At 35.8% G+C, this 7,045-nt stretch overlaps 1 long non-coding RNA gene across 2 annotated transcripts; it reads right to left on the bottom strand.

The window, feature by feature from the left end:
• Positions 1-3,795: 3,795 nt before the first annotated feature.
• On the bottom strand, positions 3,796-5,861 carry LOC127864344 (uncharacterized). 2 transcript variants are annotated; one of them, XR_008041794.1, is made up of 3 exons: positions 5,797-5,861; positions 4,028-4,114; positions 3,796-3,933 (listed from the first exon to the last, which is right to left on the bottom strand). It is a non-coding gene; the product is annotated as an uncharacterized LOC127864344 (long non-coding RNA). The 2 variants fall into 2 exon arrangements; XR_008041795.1 differs by lacking the exon at positions 5,797-5,861 and adding an exon at positions 4,481-4,571.
• Positions 5,862-7,045: the final 1,184 nt, after the last annotated feature.

Genomic DNA, 7,045 nt, shown 5'->3' with positions numbered 1-7,045 from the left:
GTAGTTTCACAAAATTACAAGACAATAACAGAACTCTCCAAATTATTAAATCGGTTTTCGCGTTGCAACGCTTAATAATTTCAGGTTTTTAATTCGTCAAAAGATGCATATAATGGCTATAATAGACCATGGTTAATGTCAGTATTACTGTTTCCTCACAAATATCATAACTAAAACGAAAATTTGCGAATCTGAAACAACTTTTTTCAATTTTGTCAATTTACCAAAACTTAAAAAGATCCCTTTAAGTGCATGCTGTTCTGGTTTTATGCTGTTCGCATGTAGTCATTTTCACTTTGCTTCTGAACAGAAAATGGTAAAAAATAGGCCAAAACTAAATACTGTGCTAATAAGAAAAGTTAATGGAATATAATCCTATATAAAGATAAAATATGAAATCTGGGCTTAATGCATGTTTGTAAAATGTTGTCCCAGATAGCATTAATGCATGTTCATAAAATGTCATCCCAGATTAACCTGCCCAATCCACAAAGGCTAATCAGGAACGACACTTTCCACATAAACGGGTGGCTTCTTTTTAAGGATAATTCCTTAAAACAAAAGTGCCATACAAGTGGAAAGTGTCGAACAGCAAAGGCTAATCTGAAACGACATTTTCCACATAGACTGGCTAATAATTTAAACGACAATTCCCTTGAAAAATTCCATACAAGCGGATAGTTCCGAATTGAACAGGCCAATCTTGGACCACAATGCACATGCATTAAACCCGGTTTTCCCAAGGCGCGGCTCATATTTTTTAATCCAGATGTTCGACCATTTAAGTTTTAATGACCAACATCATACAATTTGCTAATAACATACGCATTGAAACTATCAAATAAAAGGTACTTAATATAATGATCCATCAAGAACGTAATATGATATACCAAGAAAAACAAGTTGACAAGCAAGGGGTCGTATAACTTCACTACGGAATAGATTTAACGGTTACTGGCGCACGTAGGTCATCTTGTGACGATATTTCTATCTGAAATACTTGTGAGTATCGGTGTTTTGGTACATCATAACCTTTGAAAAGTAACTAGCTATAAGAATATTATTAATTTCAAACAACTGAACTATTTATGTTGCTAAAGATGAACAAAGATGGACACACACAGCCGCTTGTAGATTCGCCTTAGTTTAGTAAAGTATATATTTGAAACGCTCCTGAGTCCATTTCCTCGGACTAGATCTAGTTCTTGGTGTCTATGGGGAGATTTAAAGAACGATTCGACAGCGGGGATCGAACACGTGACCTCCCGATCTCGAGGCGGACACCATATCTACTACGCCACGGCGACTGTATGTTTGTTTATCCTTTTAACGCTTTATTTCAACTTCTTAATGAATTGAGTGTTAGCTATATGATGCTTTTGTTTCAACATCAATTTAATAAATTCGAGATGTTGTTGTCCTATTGATTATCGTTTTGTTTTTATGTAATCGTTTCTCAGACAGTCACAGTTCTAGTTTTCTGGTATGTGTTTAATTATTTAGTAGTTAAATGGTCATTAAATTGAAGTGTCTTGTCTTTGTATTGCACATGCATCTGAATCGTGTCGCTATGAAGTAAACTGTTATTAAGCTTTTAATGTTTAACACATTTTTTTGGACCAACATGCCCAAGTGTGAGGTCTGATCATCGGTCTAAAAAATATCCTGATATATTATTATATTTATTGAGTTTCATAATTTGATAACATCTGAATGAAACTCGTCGGTTATTCAAATAATAAAGCGACCTGTTCATTTACATTATTTGTGTGATTACCGTCCACAGATTTGTTTGCCTATTGCTCAGGGAAGCGGACAACGACAACGAGCGAGGCATGGTATTGTAATGCGCACGGGGGGCTTAGCCTTTTGCTAAAATTTTCGCTAAGAAGAGACTAAATTTGAACGAAAAATATCATAAAAACGTAAAGTGTCGTACCTAATAAGCACGTGCGGGCTGCATTAAGCACCGTTTTCATAGGCTAAATTATTTGAGCCGATTCGTTGCCTCGTGGTTACACACTGGCACCAGGGGGTAGAATGATTGAGACCGCTCTAAGGCATGACCTAGTATTTTTCGTTTTCATTAGACGTTCGACCAACTAAAGGTCTTCAGTGTGAGCACTAACTAAAAGGTTCGTCGCTGGAACCGGAGATCATATGACCTGAGGGTCGCATGTATCTATCATTATACATCATGATGCAGATGCCACGTCCTTTAAAGGAGCGGTGGTCGTATAGAGCTTCCTGGCGAATTAGTAAAAAGTTATACACACAATATGTATTTTATCGTCCATGCCTTTAATAGAAATATCAACGGCGCTCTGCTCCACCCATTCCCCTTGCCAATTATTAGTCGACTCCTATGGCTCGAAGTCGCGGGACCGACAAGAAAACTTTGATGGATATGACCTTCGAGCCGAAAGATTCATAATATTATTATTTGTTTGCTTACAAAAACAACAGCACAAAATTAACTTTAAGTCAAGGCGCCGAAGGCACTGACGTTTTTCGCTGTTTTTTAATCTTAGACGCAACTCAGTTTTCAAAAGTATGTGATAGCTTTTTATATCGCAAGTTTGAAGTGACCACAACCAATTCAAATTATAAAGAGTGTGTCTTAAAGCACATATCGAGACGTGTTGTTAATCAGTGTGCACAGGCTAATCTTATTGACATGCATTAAGCCCCCTTTTTCCCTGAAAGCAGCCAATATGTACAGATTTCAATGATCAACACTAGACTGGCCAACGTTGTCTTACAAGCTGTTAAATACTTTTAAATACATACACAAAATTAGTGTACCAGTGGGAACTATAAACAGGCAGATGCGGTGGTTAGAGCAGACGCTCCTAGCCTAGCATTCGTCGTCTGCTTAATTTTACTGCAGTTATACACACAGGCAGTCACGGGTTACAGTTCCTAACGTAGTAAAGCCCATACTGATTTGCAAATTGTCTCTACATTATTTGTGAGCTAACGCTCACAAATAAAAACGAAACAAAATTTGCAAGTGTTGTTAAATTAACATTTTGAGTGTATATGTTGCAGAGTGGAAACGCTATTCGTCATTAGTCCGTGTAAGAAGAAATCTGCGTCGTACAACTCCATATAACAGCATACGGCGTATGTACGCTTGCCCGTCTGCGTCGTACAACATCATATAGCAGCATACGGCGTATGTACGCTTGTCCGTCTGCGTCGTACAACACCATATAGCAGCATACGGCGTATGTACGCTTGTCCGTCTGCGTCGTACAACACCATATAGCGGCATACGGCGTATGTACGCTTGTCGTCTGCGTCGTACAACACCATATAGCAGCATACGGCGTATGTACGCTTATCCGGCACAGGCTTATCTGGGACGACACTTTACGCACGTGCATTAAGCCACGTTTTCCCAGAACGAGGCTCATATTTACCCAAAGATTCATCAAGTGTCATGTAGAAACATTCAGTGCGTTTTGTGTTTGCTTAATGCCTGATATGTGAATGTTTGTATTTATTAAACATTGTTTGTTGAATATAAATGTGAATTACCGATACATATTTTTTTAAAGAATCATTATTATTTACTATCGAATTATGTCAAGTGGTATATTCAATGATGATGCGATGATGAGAGTGATTATAACTGATGATAAATGATGATAACCGACGATAACTGAAGTTAACCGATGATAACCGAGGATAACTGACGTCAACCGATGATAACCGAGGATAACTGAAGTCAACCGATGATAACCGAAGCAATGGCTTTTGATTTCGTTATTATTACACAGAGCAAGCATGTTGTAATTTGTTAAATACATTTTAATCACCATATACCGTTAATAACATAATTTCGATAAAACAACCGTCACAATGTCGATTCACTTAATTGCGTCTGTCAGATCTTGTCCAGATTGTAACTTCATCATCGATGTACATCTGAAATAAAATACCAAAAAGCATCACTATTTGAAGACGGTGTTGTCGAGTGCAATGCATGTATGCATAACTAAAGAATCATAATCACACTTACAGGTCAGTTGTTGAATACTAGTATGAAGATTTAACAGCTGGACCTGACTGTAACTTTCTGATAAGTCTGGAGATGTTAAATGAATAACTGAAAACAAAAACTGAAATATTTACTCCCAAGATCATTAAGGTATTAATTCAATCATGTATTGCAGTAACCTTTCAGATCTGGGGTTAGTTGTAAAAATCGGTTGAGCTGTAAAGAAAATACATTTATTAATAGAGTAAAGCGTCTGGAATGCATTGTAATGATAATTTTTAAAGTGCGTGTATTTTCTTACAAGGCGTTTAAAAGTGATATTATGGGCATTTTTCACTGTTGATTTGAGCTGAAAAGAATTAACAGGCCAAAAGAGTTAGTTAAAATGTGGTAACTGTCCAATTATCTGCAACTCATCTTTCTTCTAATTGTTTATAAAAATATATATTATATTCGATATTTTACATGACTCACCCAGTCCTCTAAGCCGAAATGATACGTTCAACAAAATAGTGCCCTTGTGTCGTATGAACGAATCTGCACTAACACTCAATTTTGATTCACATTGAAATCGAATCATTTTCATATTCAAATGCATTATTTTTCTCTTTCGGGATCTTGTTTTAGCATTATAGGATGTTGATGCTGCATTAACAAATATAAGTGTATATGAAGTGAAAACACCAAAAAATAAAAAACGGCTGCGATATACACCTATAAATTGTTAGATGCCCATAATATCACTTTCAATAGGCTGAACAGTATTTAAGCCTGACAGACACAGAGGAAGCGCGTTATATCTGACTCGCAGAGGTCCCGGATTGAATCCTGTGGATTTCATTCAACTATTTTACTTGACATTATAGTTATTGCAGAATACGCCACACATAACAGTATGTTTTGGTAAAACCATTTAACGACACTTTCAATACCAAACATACACAGAGATTTGACTGGAACAAGCACTTTTTAAAACAAGAATTTCAACGAGTACATAAAATACAGATTTATGCTGCTTATGGCAGTGTAAAATACATCAGAATTACTTTTTTATTAGCCTGTGTTCTTGTTTAAAAGTTCATTGTGTACTGCACGGTTATGCACGGTTATACTTCACGCAAAGTGAAATTTTGTCACCGATTTCAGACGTATTCAAGGATGTATTCACATACCTTAATTAAGATATCGGCACAAACTGCAAGAACACTTGTCTTTATGCACTTAAGATGTTTTTCAACTATATTTCAATAACTGAGATATTTGAACAAATAAAGCTTTTAACAGTGTGTTAACATTCTTCAAGCCTAGAGCAAGACTGCCACTGATTTTGTCGCAATATGTGGCTTAAGGGATAAAAGATCAAGCATACGAAACAAGAGAGAATGGCGTGAATGGAATGCATGCGTATCGTTGTGTATTTTTGTAATCTTGTTCTCCAATCTGAAATTTAAATATATGGAGATCATCGTATTTTGCTAGTAAGGTAATTCGAAAATTGAACACTTATTCTTCCCAATCGGATCCGCATCCATCATGCCCATTCATTTTGTCATAATATTCACATCACTCATCTTGTCTAGCACTCCAATGGTCACACTGGACATTGGTCGAATAATCATTAAAATCGTTTTATAATCATGCTTGCAGATGAATTTCTGCAAGATTAACATTCCAGTATCTGTGGTTTTACCATTTAAATTACACTAATTTCAATGCCGAAATGATCGCATTATAATATTGGGGACGATTGAACTTTACCGGTACGCAACACTTAACATCAAACAGCTTACCCTAACCCTAACCCTTAACACCTAACACATAACAACTAACGCAACATCTTATAATCCATTTTATCCTATATATTCCTTAGTATCGGGGGCTACAGCCCCCAAAACCCCGCTTTGTCGATAGTGGTAAACAACACTGCGTACCGGTAAAGTTCAATCTAGCCTAATACTGCAACCTTTTAAAGCAATTTTCAAGCCTTTCTTTCCCCTATTGCAAACTTTTGTAATACTTTTAACGATCGATGTGTTTTTTTTATTAATTTCAATAAAAGGGCATGCATACGAATGCAGGCACCAGTACAAACATCGTTTTTGCAGCCATATTTCGACAAAGAATTTTCGACAAAAGCCCCATATAACAGAAAACGCAAATTAAAAGTTCATTTTTTTTTAACTTAAAATGCAATTGACGTGATAAACATACTGCAGAAACATGTGGATATTAGAAATAGGCAATAATACAAGCCTTAGATTTTTAAATAGCTTTATTCAAGAAAAGAAGAACTCTTTAGAAATTACGCACTACGGAGAGATACTCGATGTTTTAGTTGAATGTAACCTAAGATGGCGGCGTTTGACAAATCATTTAGTGAACGAACTTGACAAATACATTTTAGTAAGGAATATAAAACTCATAATGTAATGACAAAGGTGAATATGTGTTTATTACATCTATTTATATGAAATAGCTATATATTAACGATGGTCTGATTCATACAATTTCTATTTTCAAAAAATGATTCGTAAACTGTACATTTTGTCAAGACAGATGAATGAGCTGCTCCCCTTTTCTTCAAGTATCGTTCGGTGACCTAGTGTAGAAATGGACCTAAAATCGATGATTTTGTTTACATTAAAGCGGGTATATAAGATTTTTTATATGTGTTAAATTGTATATATTGATAAAATATATTACAATACATAAAATGGGAAGAAAAAATTATACATTACTGATGTCATAAAAGCCCAATTTCATAAAATGCAGCAAAGACAAATTAGCGCCCGAGCCGATTGTGACGTAGAGTAAAGTGGGTAGTTATCGCCCATTTAACATTGTTTTTGCATTTAATGTCACTAACTTGCGATTTATTCGCGATCAATTTGTACACTTAGGTTATTTTGCAGTTGAACGTGAAATTGCTGATATGCTTTCTATAGTCTTTATGTGTTTGATGCAAGAATGCACTAACAAAATACAAGGTGTTTATGGTGGCAGTTTGGGACACTTCAGGTAGTTATAGTCCACTCTACA

Source organism: Dreissena polymorpha, chromosome 1 (genome assembly GCF_020536995.1).
Source record: "Dreissena polymorpha isolate Duluth1 chromosome 1, UMN_Dpol_1.0, whole genome shotgun sequence".
Taxonomy (NCBI): domain Eukaryota; kingdom Metazoa; phylum Mollusca; class Bivalvia; order Myida; family Dreissenidae; genus Dreissena; species Dreissena polymorpha.
This window is presented reverse-complemented; position numbering and strand designations above follow the sequence as displayed.